Source organism: Balaenoptera borealis (assembly GCF_965194805.1).
Source record: "Balaenoptera borealis genome assembly, chromosome: 2".
Taxonomy (NCBI): Eukaryota; Metazoa; Chordata; class Mammalia; order Artiodactyla; family Balaenopteridae; genus Balaenoptera; species Balaenoptera borealis.
In genome coordinates this window covers 117,458,454-117,475,650 of record NC_138867.1, presented here as the reverse complement: position 1 = coordinate 117,475,650, position 17,197 = coordinate 117,458,454, and the positions used below count along the sequence as shown (strand labels likewise).

The 17,197-nt window shown below is 46.1% G+C and overlaps 1 long non-coding RNA gene across 3 annotated transcripts in view; it reads right to left on the bottom strand.

The window, feature by feature from the left end:
• The window catches only part of LOC309624236, a 135,356-nt gene that overhangs the window by 77,818 nt on the left and 40,341 nt on the right, over window positions 1-17,197 (bottom strand). Inside the window, exon 4 of one of the 3 annotated variants that reach the window (XR_014241822.1) lies at window positions 11,329-15,354. The exons of the other annotated variants lie outside the window; for them this stretch is intronic. This is a non-coding gene — a long non-coding RNA (uncharacterized lncRNA). Of the gene's footprint in view, window positions 1-11,328; window positions 15,355-17,197 lie in introns of those variants that run through there. 3 annotated transcript variants of the gene reach the window in all.

Genomic DNA, 17,197 nt, shown 5'->3' with positions numbered 1-17,197 from the left:
ACATCCTCTACTGTGTGAGATGAGGCTTTATGAGCTCAGCTGAAAGTGGCCAGTCTAAGATGACTCAATTCTTCGCCTTCCAAGCCACTGCTAGGCAAGTACACTGCCTTTTCGCCTCCCTAAATCCTTCTCTTTATTAGACATCTACATTATTCTTTGTACTTTATGCACATTAATTTAAATAACTCCACGGAGTGTTATTGAAGAGAAAGTTAAGAAAGCTTGAGGTTCAGAGATTTTACACAATTTGATCAAAATTACTTGGTTAGCAAGAGAAAGAGCCAGCCTTCACCCCATGTCTGGGTAACTCCGAAACCTTTGCCCTTTCCACTGCTTCTCAAGGGTTCCACTGGGAACACTCCCATCTGCCTCTGAGTGAGTGTGAGACTGTCTGGTAGTAAAGATAGTGTTGGGGAGGTAGAAGAGGAAGAACCTACATGTTGACCTTCTTCCAAGGGAGAAAAAAAGTAGTGCAACCTGGGTCTCCTGACCTCTGCCTGAGCTCCAGCATTGTGGGATGAGCCCAGATCCCTTGGAGCAGGGTCCCGCCCTGAGTAGGCTGTGCCCAGTAGCACGGGTGATTCATCTAGAGTTGTTTCTCCTTCAGGACCCCACACTTTCTTGGCCAGTGTGCTGCATGGCTGCAAAATGCCCAGCCCCGGACATGCAGAGAATGTGTTGATTCAGAAACATTTAAAAATTAATCAGCACATAGTGATGCAGGCTGTTTGTTCAGGGCAATGTGCCACTATGTTGTAATGTGCCAAAATCCCTCCTTCCCCTTCCCCCAGCTCCTCCCCCTCCCCAGGTCCTGCCTGTTACCCTTGTCATTCTGGCATGAGAGTCTGTTCCCTCACTCCCTCAGGGGTGACTGTTTGCAAAGCTCAAACTGCCACCTGAGCAGCTTCCCCAGGTGTGTGTGTGTGTGTGTGCGTTATTTTTCTTTCTCCCTAAACTGAAAAGTAGTGAATCGATTGGTTTCTCTACCTTCTGGAACGTGTCCTAGGAGGAGAGGTACTCAGTTTTGCATCTGCATTCAGGAAGCCTGCATGAGTAGCTACTCCTTGAGGCAAGAACTACAGGTTGGGCTGTCTTTTTTTTTAATTTATTTTATTTATTTATTTTTGGCTACACTGGGTCTTCGTTGCTGCATGTAGGCTTCCTCTAGTTGCGGTGCGCGGGCTCCTCATTGCGGTGGCTTCTCTTGTTGTGGAGCACGGGCTCTAGGTGCGTGGGCTCAGTAGTTGTGGCTCACAGGCTCTAGAGCGCAGGCTCAGTAGTTGTGGTGCACGGGCTTAGTTGCTCCGTGGCATGTGGGATCTTCCCGGACCAGGGCTTGAACCCGCGTCCCCTGCATCGGCAGGTGGATTTTTAACAACTGTGCCACCAGGGAAGCCCTGGGCTTTCTTGAGGATGACCAAAGTAGAGATTACTCCCCCTGGAGGGGCTGCCACCAAAAGTTTATCTCATTTTATCTCCTTCCAAAACAGGGCTGCTCTTCCCTTCAGTCCAGAGAAACATAATTCATTCAAATACTCAGTCATTCAACAAGTGTTTATTGAGTACCTACTATGAGCCAGAAACTGTTACAGGTGGAGGAATATAGTGATAATAAGACAGAAAAGAACCCTGCTTTCCTGGAGCTTGCATTCTAGTGGGAGAAGGTGGATAAGAAACGACTAAACCAATAGTCAGTGCCAGGATGAATATCAAATAAGATGATATAGGGACTTCCCTGGTGGTGCAGTTGTTAAGACTCTGTGCTCCCAATGCTGGGGGCCCGGGGATTTGATCCCTGGCCAGGGAACTAGATCCCACATGCAAACCACGACCAAGAGTTCACATGCCACAATTAAGGAGCCCACAAGCCGCAACGAAATAAATAAATAAATATTTTTTTAAAAAGATGGTATAATAGCACAGGGATTGGATTGGCCAACTATGGTCCACTGCCAGTTTTGTAAATAAAATTTATAAAGTAAATAATGAACACTCAGCAAGGAGCTACTTTATTTTTTCCTTTTATTTGTATTTTTAAATATTTTTTGGATAGATAATATATTCAATGTGTCTAAATTTAAAAGAAAAAATAAAAAGGATATGCAGAGAAGTCTCCCAGCTCTGTTTCCCAGCTATCCAGTTTTCCTCCATATAAGCAACAAATGTTAATTTTTTATGCATCCTTCCAGAGAAATTTATTCACATAAAAAGCAAATACAGGGTTTCCGTGGTGGCGCAGTGGTTAAGAATCCGCTTGCCAATGCAGGGGACACAGGTTCGAGCCCTGGTCCGGGAAGATCCCACATGCTGCAGAGCAACTAAGCCCACGAGTCACAACTACTGAGCCCACGTGCCACAACTACTGAGCCTGTGCGCCGAGAGCCCATGTTCTGCAACAAGAGGAAGCCACTGCCATGAGAAGCCCACAACTGCAACGAAGAGTAGCCCCAGCTCGCCGCAACTAGAGAAAGCCTGAGTGCAGCAACGAAGACCCAATGCAGCCAAAAATAAATAAATAAATAAATAATTTTTAAAAAGCAAATACTTGTGTGTAGTCTATATTTTCCCCCCAAGGAAGTTATTTTAAACTGGGAGATCAGGAAAGACTTGTAATTTAGGCTAAGACTCGAATGGTACGAAGGTGCCAGCCAGGCAAAGGTCTCTGAGCAGCAGCTTCCAGGCTTTGGGAACAGGTAGTACAAAAACCCTAAAGCTGCACCAGACATGGTAGGTCCTAAGATGAAAGGAGGCTCATGTGTTTGGGGCACACTGGGCAGTTATTTGAGGTAAGGAAGCCGGAAGATTCTCCTCTTAAAGGCTCTATAGTGTCCACAGATCCTGTGCTCCTTAGTCTCCATACTGGGATAAGAAGGAAGTCATTCTTGATATCCAACTCTAGTCTTCTTTGCTATCCTCTTGCGTCTTAAAGAAGGGCCACTCTGTCTTTTAATAATAGACTCCATCTGTATGTATATGTTGTATATATTTGTATGAGCATGGAGGAAGGTATGGAGCAGTACAAGGGTATGGAAGGGGAGAGGAGGGTAATGATTAGCATTTCTAGAGGCAGATCTTACAATCGGAATTCTCAGTCTAGGAGCTTGGTAAAGGCTTTGTAAAGATGATAATTACCAACCTGAACTGAGTAGATGGGTCCTTTCCTGGTAGCAAAGTCAGAGAGTAATAACTAACTCTCCACCCAGGACTTTGCTTTGTAAAATGTAGGGAATTTTCAATTTACGCAATAGCTTTGTGGCCAGTAATTTTCAATCTCAAGTTTTCTAGGGTACCTACTATGTGTTCTGTATCTTGGAGAAGGCAAGTGAATTAGAGCACCTAGTCCCTACCCTGAAGGAGTTTATAATCCAGCAGGGGAAAGACAACTTGGAACTTGAGAAATACTGGTGGGTTAACCTAGAGGGTATAAACTAATTCAGAGAAGCTAGGAACCAACGTGAGCAAGAGCTGTCAAAGAAGCTCTCATGAGAAGGTGAATTATAAGCTGAGTCTTAAAGGACAGGGAGGATCTGAATAAAAATAATGATTTTTTGATTAAAGGGAGATAATGTGAATGAAGAGGACAGCAATTGGTACAGTAACCAACCAATAATTGGCAGCAGCAGCTGCTTCTTATTATTCCTATTATTGCTACTTACAGTTTACAAATCACTTTCTCATAAACTATTTCATTTGATATTACATTAACACTGTGATTGGATAGGGCCGCTGTTACTGTTTCCGTTTTACACGTGAAGAAACTGAGGCTCAGGATGATTACGTACATTGTCTAAGTCACAGAGCAGAAACTGAAACCCAGGTGCTTTGAATCTACATAGCGTAGGCTTCCCTCTGTGGGGAGAACAGCAGGCAATTCAAGCAAGCAGAACAGCAGGAACCAGAGAAAGACACAGGGAGCCTTAGTAAACCGAATTACGAATTACATGTCAGTTGCACCGGGAGCTCGCTCACTTTTTCTCTCTCTCTTCAGAAGAGCCTACACATTCTGCCTTCTCCCCTAGATAGGCTCCATATTCCCACATCCAAGTCCTAGCTCAGGAAAAGGAGAAACTTACTGGTGGACAACCTCAACAGAGTAGGAAAACTGTGAGCAAGAGAAAATCACCATTTGTACAATCTCATTAGCATTGCAGACATACACACACATACATCAAACCTGCAGGTTGTCAGTGTTGTTACTAAGCCTGAGGCCTGAAGTAAATCAGGCCATGTCTCAGAAAAACAGGTTATGTTACTCATATTATCTGTGTGGATTAAAAGGCAATCTACTGTTTTGCAAGTCCTTTTTCTCAGGATCCTGCTGAGTGGCTGGAAAGGCTATCTTCCACACCCTTCACTCAGACCTACCTGAGTATATTAGCCCTGTCCTGTAACCTCACAGAGGGGTCTGGCTGAGATGAGCCACCTACCTGTTGTCTATCAGAGCCAGGCTTATGAGGCCCTGGGGCAAGGGGCTTCAGTGACTGCCTTTGTAATGAGGCTGCCTTCCAGGGTTGCCCCTGGCAACCAAGCTGCTCCAGTGGAGTGCATCTCTTAGAAGAGACTTGGGAGCTGGGGGAGGTCACTGAACCATAGGATGCAGGCAGCATGTAAGTTAGTGTCCTCCTTTCCTCCTCCCAGCCCCAGACCCCACTCCTGTGATGAGTACAAGTGCTTTCCCCTCACCTGTCTTCCCCAGGTCAACAGGATCAGCCTAGATTCTCCGTGAGGACAAGAAGGTTAGGGAGAACCTGTCTGGTTTGCCCTGCAGCTGAGATCTGGGTACCCAACACATCCTTGGCCAGTTTCCCCATACCACATGCCCTCAAATGACTAATACTTTTTCACCCTTTAAGCATCAACATCGTTTTCTCCAGGAAGCCCTGACTTGCTTCCTGTGCCTCAGGCAGGGATAGGTGCCCTTGCCCATGAAACCCTGAGCATCACTCCATCATATTACACACCACCCCGAATGTTTTTATCTGTTTTTTTATCTCCTTGAGGTTAAGGACTGTGTCTTCTCTAGCACAGGACCTGGCAAACAGAAGGCACAAAATAAATTCTTGTTAAATGGATAAGGGAATGAATGAGAACACAAGATTCTGACAGGAGAAAACAGGGGAGTGGGAGGCAGCTGTTTAAGCACTGGCTGGAGGAAGCAGCATGCACAGAGCACAAAGGGCCACGGAATGATTCAGCTTTATCTAGAATGTAAGGTATGAGGAGGGAGCAGGGAAGGTAGGCCAGGGCCATCCAGGACAGTCTTGAAAGCTGAATTAATACATTTGGGACAGGAGAGTGGCAAGCTCGCGGCAGCATTTTAAGAAGACAGATCTGGCCAGGTGTGCAGGATGGACTGGAGGGGAGAGCCAGCTGGCAGGGAGACTAGTCAGGAGGCTGTTTTGACAGTCCAGGCTTGACATGTAAAGGGTCTAGACAAGAGCAGTGACAAGGGGAAATGAAAGCAAGAAATAAACCACCCAACTCTGTTGGATGGTTTCTTTTTTTTTTTTTTTCATAAATTTATTTATTTATTTATTTATTTATTTTTGGCTGTGTTGGGTCTTCGTTTCTGTGCGAGGGCTTTCTCTAGTTGCGGCGAGCGGGGGCCACTCTTCATCGCGGTGCGCAGGCCTCTCACTATCGCGGCCTCTCTTGTTGCGGAGCACAGGCTCCAGACGCGCAGGCTCAGTAACTGTGGCTCACGGGCCCAGTTGCTCCGTGGCATGTGGGATCCTCCCAGATCAGGGCTCGAATCCGTGTCCCCTGCATTGGCAGGCGGATTCTCAACCACTGCACCACCAGGGAAGCCCCTGTTGGATGGTTTCTTCATGCAGCCTAGGAAATATCAGCCTCTGCCTGACCCTGGTTAATTAGCATCCTGCAGTTGCTATCTGAGCTGACTGGCCACCGGAGCACTCTGCTCTCTGGAGAAACCGTAGCTGCCATCCTCCGTGAAGCTGTTACTTCGAGGGGGCTCAGTGCTGGTGGGGTGGAAGGTAAGTCTAGGAGACTATTTCCCAACCTAGTAGTCCTAGAACAGTGGTCCACTGTATATTAGTAGTCATCTTGCAAAGAAAAATAAATGAGTTATCTGCTCGAATAACTTTGGGAAACTCCAGACTCAACAAAGGGCAAAGCCATTTCTTTACCCTAATATCTCAAGGGGGCCATATTACACACACACATACCCCCAGTGTTTATCAAACTTAAATGGCATTGCAGCCTTTTTCACGCCATACCCATTCGCAGCTCTTAAAGGAACACTCACAAAACAGCTGGAAGACTCCGGAATCAAACTTGTTTGCCATGCCTCCTGTAGGATGCGTCTGGACTACACATGTAGAGCACACTGCCTGCATGCCCACCGCCCTTGCTGAGAGAAATGTAACTTCACCCACAGCCCTACCTCATAAGCAGTATAGAAGCTGCTTATAAGCTCTGGCCCTGAAGCCAGTCTGCCTGGATTCAGATCCTAGCTCTACCACTTAACAGTTATCTAGCCTCTCAGTTTCCTTATCTACACAATGAGGAAAATATTAGAACTGACTTCAGTGGGGTTGTTTGGAGGATTATATTAGTGAGATAAGCCCTGAAGAGCACTTAACACTGTGCCTAGTACATAGTAATCCCTCAATAAATATGAGCTACTCTTTTTCTTATGCAGCCAAGTATTCTACGATGAGAGCCCAAGCCCTCCAACCATAGCTCTGAACTGAGGCAACCAGGCAAGGCCTGGTACGAAAAGGCAAGGGGTCAGATTCTCTTTGGAGAATTAGGAATGGGACACAGGGCTAAATGATTAATGCTAGAGTGAAAGCTGAAAAGATCAAGGACAGAGGGGCCAGGGGGAGGCATAAGAATCACAGCAAAAGCAATTTTGTAAAGAGTCTGCCCCTCACTCTCCGTGCCCAAATTCCCATTTTCTGGTGTCTCCATTTGCCTTTCCTTTATCAGAGAGCTGTCAGGCCCCCAGGTATTTGAAGCCAGTGGTTTCCTGGCTGCAGTACCACTGCTAAAACCTGTTTCTACTTTCAGAACACCTGCAAAATGTGTGGGAGGCTTTCCTTACACCAACACCAATTCTCCAACTCTCTGGACACCGGCAGCGTGTCCTACAACTCAATTCAATTCTGACACTAACTACTGGAAATTAGCATCGGGTCTCACAGGTTAAGGGCTCAGTCCCACAAGACTGCTTCCCATTTTGGATGCCAGTTGCAAGCCCTTGGCCTCCTCTACTTCTGACCAACTAGATATAAATTGGGGGTTCCCATGACTCTCCTCAGGTGCAATAATTTGCTAGAAGAGCTCATAGAACTAAGGAAAGCACCTTACTTGCAGTTACTGGTTTATTATAAAGGATATTATAAAGGATACATATAAACAGCCAGATAAAGAGGTATGTAGGATGAGAGCCGGAAGGGTCCCAAATGCAGGAGATTCTGTCCCCATGGACTTGGGGGGCACCACCCTCCTGGCACGTGAATGCATTCACAAAACTGAAAGCTCTTGGAACTTTGTCATTTAGGGGCTTTTATGGAGGTTTTATCACGTAGGCATGATAGATTATTTACTCAATCTCCAGCCCCTCTTCTCTCCTCAGTGGGTAGGGGGAGTGGGATGAAAGTTCCAGGCTTCTAATCAAGATTAGTCTTTCTGGTGACCAGCCCCTATCCTGAAGCTATCCAGGGTCCCACCAAGAGTCACTTCATTAGAACAAAAAAGGATCCTATTACCCTGGAAATTCCAAGGGATTTAGGAGCTCTGTGTCAGAAACAAAAGATGCTGCTATCACCCCCATCACTCAGGAAATTACAAGGGTTTGGGGAGCTCTTTGTCAGAAACTGGAGACAATGATCAAATATGTATTTCTTATTATGCCACCGGGATCAACTCAATAAGTATTTATAGACTCTTACTGTATGAGTAAGAAGCTCATGTCAAATCCTCTATGACTACAGGGAACACCACTTCACCGCATCTTTTACCCTCCTTTCATACCTCCTTGCCCTCACCACACACACACCTTTCCAGACGCTTACCTTGAACCCAATAGCTTTCACACATTCCAAGGAGAGGCCTTTGGATTTGGAAAACAGAATGATGGAATGGGGAAATAATTCCTTTCCACCAATACAGCATTTTACCAATTGCTTTTTTTTTTTAATAAATAAATTTATGTATTTAGTTAGTTAGTTAGTTATGGCTGCGTTGGGTCTTCGTTGCTGTGCGTGGGATTTCTCTAGTTGCAGCGCGCAGGGGCTACTCTTCATTGCGGTGTGCGGGCTTCTCATTGCAGTGGCTTCTCTTGTTGAGGAGCACGGGCTCTAGCTACGCAGGCTTCAGTAGATGTGGCACGCAGGCTCAGTAGTTGTGGCTCTCGGGCTCTAGAGCGCAGGCTCAGTAGTTGGGGCACACGGGCTTAGTTGCTCCGCGGCATGTGGGATCTTCCCAGACCAGGGCTTGAACCCGTGTCCCCTGCATTAGCAGGTGGATTGTTAACCACTGCGCCACCAGGGAAGCCCACAAAGTGCTTTCTGTATATTATCTGATTTTGATAATAGCTCTCTGAGGAAGGTATTATTATCCCCATTTTACAGATGAAAAACTAAAGTCTGAAGAAGTCAAGTAATAGCTCAAGGTCATACAGCTACATAGGGTAGAATCAGGACCAGAACCTGGCAATTTTGACCTCTAAGCCAGGGACCTATTCACTATACCCTCCAATCTGGCCTCCACCTCGACCCAGGACTCAGGGGTCAGGCCCATACACTCGAGAATCACAGTCTTGATCTGACTGAGGACTTGTCTCTGAGTTCTGTGGATTTGTGGGTAGGCAGCACCCCAAATACCTAGCTTGCCTCTGGAAGTGACTTTTGAGAGGAAGTGAGCTGGCAAGGGCATTCAGGGATGCCAGGAGCAAAGTCTTGGATCAGAGCTGCTCTTCCCACTCTTGTCATACACTCTCCTCTGGGGAGATCCCCAGCAGCTGTGATATAGTTGGCTTCAATATTCTGCCCTGATGTGGTCTGACAGCAGCTAAAAGGCTAGAGTGGGAAGATACTAAGACTGAAAATCCCTCAGTGGAAATGTGGTTTCTTGTTACTATCCTTCATGGTCCCATGGTATGCTGGGGACTCAGAAAGTCTCGGGCACCATGATTATCTCATAGGTTGTTTTTTTTTTTTTTTTCCATAGGTTTTCAGTCTCATTCATTAACCATGGTATGAGGCATCTCATCCTTCTCTAGCCTCCAGAGGCGGCCTGAACTTAAGCACGCTCAGGCAGATGATGGGTATCTGTTGCCTTGGTTTTCCTCTTTAGACTTGTCCCTCCTCTCCTCCTGCAGTGGGAACCAGTTTCTTCTCACTCATGAACCAGCTTCTGAATCCTGGGCTCACTTCACCTCTTCTTTCCCCTCTTCTCATCACAGAATCAGAGGGCACCCCCAAATCCCCCATGTTTTATCTTCTGAATTCTAGGACCTACAATTTCTTCATTACAAGGGGGAAAGGATGTATTCTTTCTCATTCCCCTTATCCTGTGGGGATGAGAAGGCAGGTTGTTTCAGCCCTCATTCTACCCTATCCAGATTGCTACCCTTCCCAGCTCCACCTCAGCTGTCAAAGCCTGAGACAGCACACAGACTAAGGGAACCACACAAAGTTCCCCCCCAGGGACATGGAGGAAAGCTCCAAGTTTTTTTAGTTTCTCCCAACACATACACACACACACACACACACACACACACTCACCTCTCTCTCTCTCTCATCTCCCCCCAACCTTTCCCTTCCTCCCTATCTCTCTCTCCCTCCCCCACTCTCCCTTTTTCTCCCTCACTCTCCTTCCTTCTATCCAAGAAGATGTTAATGGAGTTGTCCATTAAATGCAGCAGCTGCCAGAGTGCTAGGCTGACTGGGCAGAGGGCCTGAACCCATTTATTCCAAACTACAGCCCCCATCACATATCTCAGGTTTTTATCTTTTCATTTCCACATTGTGCCTCAGCCAGGTCGCTGAGTGCCAACTCCCTGTCTGAGAGCCCACATGCTTCCCTAGAGCACACACTGATGCCTGCCTGTCCACCAGCCACAGAAGTAGTGCATGGAGACATGGGAGGGAGGATAGAAGAAAGGATAAATCAGCACACATCTCCCAAAGCCCAACCATGTCCAAGGAAATGTCGCTTAGAAAGCCTCAATTGTGGGGGACTTTCCTGGCGGTCCAGTGTTAAGACTTTGTCTTTCGATGCACGGGGTGCGGGTTCGATCCCTGGTGGGGGAGCTAAAATAACACACGCCTCGTGGCAAAATAACCAAAACATAAAACAGAAGCAATACTGTAACAAATTCAATAAAGACTTTAAAAATGGTCCACATACGGGGACTTCCCTGGTGGCGCAGTGGTTAAGAGTCCGCCTGCCAATGCAGGGGACACGGGTTCAATCCCTGGTCCGGGAAGATCCCACATGCCACAGATCAACTAAGCCCATGCGTCACAACTACTGAGCCTGCACTCTAGAGCCCGCGTGCCACAACTACTGAAGCCCACGCGCCTAGAGCCCGTGCTCCACAACAAGAGAAGCCACTGCAATGAGAAGCCCGCACACTGCAACGAAGAGCAGCCCCCACGCTCCGCAACTAGAGAAAGCCTATGAGCAGCAATGAAGACCCAACACAGCCAAAAATAAATAAATTTATTAAAAAAAAAAAATCGTCCACATAAAAAAATCTTTAAAAAAAAAAGCCTCAATTGTGGAATCTTTCTCTGGCATTTATCTATAATTGTGACAATCTATTACAATGTCACAAAGTCTAAAAGCCACTCTCAAGAAGACCATAGCCTGTTTCTGAAGAAACAGGAGACCAGTATCCACCTGTCATTGTTATCTGGTACCTACCCTGACCTCCACCATGAGTTACTAGAAAGTCATATACTTTACCAGCTATTTAGAATAAAGACAACAAAACAATAACTTTTTTTTTTTTTTGGCCAAGCCATGCAACTTATGGGATCTTAGTTCCCTGACCAGGGATTGAACCCATGCCTCCTGCAGTGGAAGCATGGAGTCCTAACCACTGGACTGCCAGGGAACTCCCAAAACAATAACTTTAATTACAGTATGGGAAAATCCTAGAGTATCAGCTGTGTACAGTCTGGCAAATTGTGGGAATATGGCTTGATCAAATGGAACTCTGTCTTAGCGTGGGACTCTGCCTTCAGTTCTTGGTTCTTCCTGCTTCCCCCAGCTTTATCTTCTAGACAGACTGTTTTTTTTTTTTTAATTAATTAATTTATTTATTTATTTTTGGCTGTGTTGGGTCTTTGTGCGGGCTCTCTGTAGTTGTGGTGAGTGGTGGCTAATCTTTGTTGCAGTGAGCAGGCTTCTCATTGTGGTGGCTTCTCTTGTTGTGGAGCATGGGCTCCAGGCATGCGGGCTTCAGTTGTTGCAGCATGTAGGCTCAGTAGTTGTGGCTCATGGGCTCTAGAGTGCAGTCTCAGTAGTTGTGGCACACGGGCTTAGTTGCTCTGCGGCATATGGGATCTTCCTGGACCAAGGCTCAAACCCGTGTCCCCTGCATTGGCAGGCAGATTCTTAACCACTGCGCCACCAGGGAAGTCCCCCAGCTTTATCTTTGACCTGTGATTCTCAGAGAAGCCATTCCACAAATATTAACTGAGTGCTACTATCTGCCAGCCTGCTCCTCCTGGTATAGCCCTTGAGTTCATGGCAAGACTGACTCCTCCTCGTGGTTCTCCGACACCCCTATCCAGCTGGTTCCCTGGACATTATGACCAGAAGCTCCTCAAACCAGCTGGACTGATTTGATCCTTTCTTCAGATGAGTTTGCCTTCTTCACACCTGAGTCTAGAAAGCACTATTCACAACTGACTACTTCACCCATAATTTGTCTTTCATAAGCAATTTCATTTGAACGAGCTAGATATACTCCATAGTCAAAGAGAAGAATAGATAATGCGTGCTGTAAAGGACACACGTTCCTCCCCAAGCATCAGTTCCTTAAGGAAGTCTCTCCCATCCCCTAGTTTTTCTAAGACTGGAGGGGTAAGATCCTCCCCCCAACCTCAGGGGTAAGAACAGGATCCAGGACTAGCTCATCAGATTATTCCACACCTCTGCACACAGCAACTAGTTCAGAGAAGGTCATATGACTTAAGACCACACCAATTACAGTCTTCTCTGCACTTTTGTAGGAGTTATGGGAAAGGTACCTGCTCTTTCCCTCTGGAATGGTGAGTTCTAAGGGTAGCACTGGTTTGGAGCTGCTGGTGGCCATCTGGCTGCCATGTGTGGAGAGCCTATCTAAGAATGAAGCAATATAGCAGCAAACAAAAGCAAGTGATGGAAATAATCTACACCTTCATGCAGCATTTGAACTCATGGATTTAGTCTTCCTGAAGCAAGTCTACTCTTCATTGGAGATGTTTGAGAAGAAAGCAGATACCTGCCTTTCAGTTGTCTGATATAAGGTCCTCATGCTACCTCCATTTTATTCCCTCCCACAAAATATGTTGGGAGAAAAGTTATGGAAATGAGTAGGAGTTGTCCAAAATTTCCCCTTTCATCTCTAGATCTAAACACAAGATCTCTTGAGAAGAAGAATCAGGAGCCACTCTCATTCTCCTGTGAGGCAACTAAGTACTTGTTAAAGAGGTTAGGGATATTTGAGGCATGTCCCTAAATCTTTGAGAGCATCTGGACAAGCATTTACTGTGCTCTCTCACACATATTTCCTAGGGCCACTATCAAAATAGATGGGCCAAGGTGGGTCAGTGGGATGCCATGACCCAGTGGCATGTCAGGAGAGAGTTCTCTGCCCCTTCACCTACTCCATCCCTTCCTATCCTCACTGTTAGAGATAAGGAAGTTAAGCTCTAAGAGGTAACCAGAAGCAGGAAGAAATTGTCTGGTGGAGGCTTTCTTGGGATAATGTAAGAATCCACCCTCATTCTCCTAAGATGGAGCCAGTCCCAAATCTCAGAGGCTCTGATGATGAAGCCTGCACTCAGAGAGGAAAGCAGGAGGTAGAAAAGGAAGAGGGAAGGAAAACAAAGGGAACTATTACAAAAAAAGAATGAAAAAGAATCTCCCAAGAACAAAAAAGCATCATGAAAAAGCCAATAGACTGAGCAAAACATAGCAGAGAGGGGACAGTTCCCAAGTATCTAAATCACCCCATCGAAGCAGAGAGTTCCCTGGGCAGGTGCTGGGCTTCTCCTTTCAGAGAACTCTGGACCCTGCTCAGGGCAGTGTAGAGCCTGGCTGGCTCTCAATCAATGCACAGACCTGCCCAGTTGACTCTGCTGTCTAGTCATGGCTCAAGGGTTCTTGAAGTCAAGATGCTTCCATAATTGGTTAAGCCCATGTGGAACCTCAGTCTGTGGCTCTGTGCTAACAAGGCTATTTAAACCCTTGCTGGCAAGAAAAGCACAGCTGTCCACCAGATGCCTGCTGAAGAAGCCATCTATTGCTAGAAGAACACATCCTCATCTTCTTTCTCTGTGGACCTTTATTCCTCTACAGTTTTTGGACACAGAAATAAGGGCTGTTGTTCCCAATATTCATTATCATTGGGCATTAATCACCATCACTATACTCACAAAGCACTATAGAGTCATTTATGTTGCTCAGTACTCTACCACTTGGGAGAAGTGCTGCCTTAAGTTGGGTTCCCCAGAAGCATAGCCTGAGACAGGATTCAGGTCATGAGATTTGTTGAGGTCTGCCCTCAGGAGAAAGAGAATGAAGGAAGCAGGAAATGGTAAGAAAGATGGATGTGGTCACAGCTTTGTATTTGGCCTCACCCTGATCCCATGGGACAACTCAGGAGCATGAATGGCACCAAAAAATTGATCCTTCTTTGGGGTAAAGAAATGATCCTTCCTCAAGGCCTTTGTACCTCCTTGTCTGAAAGCTATAGGTGGTACAGAAGGTGTCTCCCATCCACCAAGAGCAATTTTCTGGAGAAGGGGGCATCTGTGAGCCACTGGAACTCAATACAGCAGCTAGGGAAATGGATACACTGATGTGGTAAGGGAACTTTGGCAGGGTACCAACAGCATCTATTAGAGCTACTGTATTAGTCAGCTCTGGCTGCCTTAAGAAAATACCATAGAGTAAGTGGCTTAAATTTATTTCCCACAGCTCTGGAGGCTGGAAGTCTGAGGCCAGGGCACCAGTGTGGTTGAGTTCTTACATGGGCTTTCTTCCTGCCTTATAGATGGCCGCTTTCTTGCTGTGTGCCCACATGGTGTGGGGGAATGGGAGAGTGAGGTAGGGTAGGTAGCAAGCCCTCTGATGTCTCCTCTTATAAGAACACTAATTCCATCATTAGAGTCCCACCCTTATAACTTCATCTAAACCTAAGTACCTCCCGAAGACCCTTCTCCAAATACCATAACATTGGGGGTTAGGGCTTTAACATACGCATTTTAGGGGGACAAAATTCAATCCATAGCAGCTATCATTTCATAAACAGTTTCCCTGTTTACGAGACAACTGTTAGCCAGATTTGTTCAATGAGAGCCATTTCCCTTGCACCTAAATTCTTCTGGAATCCCATTTGTTGTCTGATGCAGAAAAGACCAGTTAGACCCCAACTAGCTGAGCTGGGCCTGGGATCTCCCAACAGTTTCTCTTTTCTCCATCTCAGCAGGCACTGCTTCTTGCCCTGGGAAAGTCAGGCTGTGATTATTTGCAAGCCTCAGCCCTTGGTAAGTATTCTGTAGGTGACAGCAGAGGCGTCTGTGTGCAATCCTATCCAGCTCAAGCTTTGAAGCTCCAAAGCAGAGCCATTAACATTCTCTTCAGCCTCAGACAGTTCTCTTCAGCCCTTGTTAGTCTCATTTTCTTCCCTCTCAACTTTTTCATCAAGAGCAGCAGCTTCCTTTTTCCTAGAACTATTTCTTCTCTTCAAAGAGCTCTGGGCTCCAGGGAGGCCTGTGGCCAAGAGACTTGCCAGACACCTCTCGATTTTCAATGAAGAGCACACTGTGCCACCTGCTCTGCAGCTAATAACGCAAGCACCTTCAACTCCCCTCAGTTCAGGATTGAGCAAAGGACAAGTCAGGAGGACGCCTTCCCTCTGGCTTCCTGGGCTGTCTGCAGTGGTTAGGCCGTGGGTTATGGAGGCTATCCTGAGTCCCCCAATCGACTCCTACTTCTGGATTTGGGTTATTTAGATAGGGGAAGTCAGGGAGGAGAGACACAGGCCCTGCCCTCAGAAAGTAGAAATCTATCCACTGCCTGCCCATCTTCCATTCTGAAGCCTTTTTCCATTCACAGGGGAGGAGGTAGGAGGACTCTCCCTTTCACAGACGGGGTCCTGTAGGCCTGAAAGGGGCAGAAGAAAGTTCTCAATGAAAGTGCCATTAATGCCTCCATAATTTATTAAGAGCTGTCAAATATTTAGCTGTGTGGTAGATTCTTAGAAAATAGGAAGAAGCAATCTCAGGGAAGCTTAAATTCTACTACTGGCCCCAGAGCAAATTTCTTAGGCAATCTACAGACTTTAGTAAGAGGGACTCCAGTGCCTGCAATTCAGACAGAGAAGAAGGAGTTAGGCAGATGGTAATTCAGCTTCATTGTCCAAACTTTCCTCTTAAGCCTGCCCTTTTCCATCAAGAGCCACTGGTTGTATTCCTGTGTCCTCACCAAGGTTTTTGAGGGGTGAGGGGATTGTGTCATATTCTCCCACTGCCCAGGACTTGATTCTGTCAACTCCTTCTCTTATGCCCTACAGCTATCTCAGGCATACAAGCACTCCTCCTTACAATTGCTTCTGCAGTGATTCCAGAGAGGCACATGAAAGCAACTTTCCCAGGATCATATTTTACCAAACTCCTCTGCAGACTGAACAACAGCTATGACAATGGGGTACAATCATTTGTATTCATTTCCCTGTCCCTTTTGCCCGCAGAGTTGGGCCTAGCATCACCCAGCACACCTGCCCAGGTGGGCCCAGAGGTACACAGAGAAGGACTGCTACTCCATCTGCTGGTTTGACAGCAACCCTGGGTTGCAGCCTTTCAACTCCTTGTAAGGCAGGCTCTGGTGCTGAACCAGGAGACCAAAATATCTTTTTGTCATGATAGAGAAAAGATATTCAGACATTTTGTCAAAAGTGATGACATTTACCCCTCCCACCTTAAACCTACAGACACAGACACAGATAGAGCTGGAAAACATAGAGCCAAGGATTATTGATCTAACAGGACCTGTCTCTGCTCTGGGCAACCATTGTTTTGGGGCTATAATAGGGACCTGAATATAACAAGAAGACAGCTCCAAACCAAAGTGGAGGTAGGAGGGGTTAGGATGGGGTTTAGAAAAACACTGATGATATTGGGCCTTTTCTTTTCTTCTTTCCATCAAGCCCTTCATCTCTACTTGCTTTTTTTGTAAAAAATTCTTCCTTTGCAGATTATTTCCCCAGGGCCTGTCCATCCAGAATCATCTCTATGCTCACAATTTCTTATTTACCTACCCTTCGCGAGGCAAGGAAAGGATGGGGGTCCATTTTATAGATAAGGATAATTAAGTTTCCTCAACAGAAGAGAGGAGAAAATGATATTATCTGCCCTTACACAGAAATGAATTACTTAGTTCCTGAAATCCCTGTTCAACGACAGTAAGTACACAGTGCTATTTGGAAGTTTCAACAGAGGCTCCACTATGTCATATCCATGTGATACAAAAGTGAGGTGTCAGCAAAGATGCAAGTTTTCATAGAAAACTGTTGAAAAACAGTGATGAAACGCTAAAATCTTCACCCATATTAAGAAGTTGTTGGAAATTAAGAGAAATTTTTTGGAAAAAAATTTATTTGGTGAGAAGCGTTGGTATGCTGTGGGTTCCCCCTCCAAAGAAAGAATGGTGCCTGCATTTCACCACAAGCCTACTGAGAAGAGCTTCAAGGGGAACCCTCAGAGAGCTTGATATGTGTCTCGTGCAGTTAGAGGGGCAGAATGGACTAATTTCTGATTCCAGCCCAAGAAATGTAGGGGCCATTGTATGGGCTAGCAGCTGCTTAACAATGTTGGGATCGCCCATAGTCTCAGAGCTTGTGTGAGCAAAAAAATGGTTTCTCACAGAGAAACTGGAAATGGAGTGTTGATTTATTAGGGGCTATAGAGGAAGAAAGCAACTGACAGAGGAAAGTGTACTTGCCCAGGTC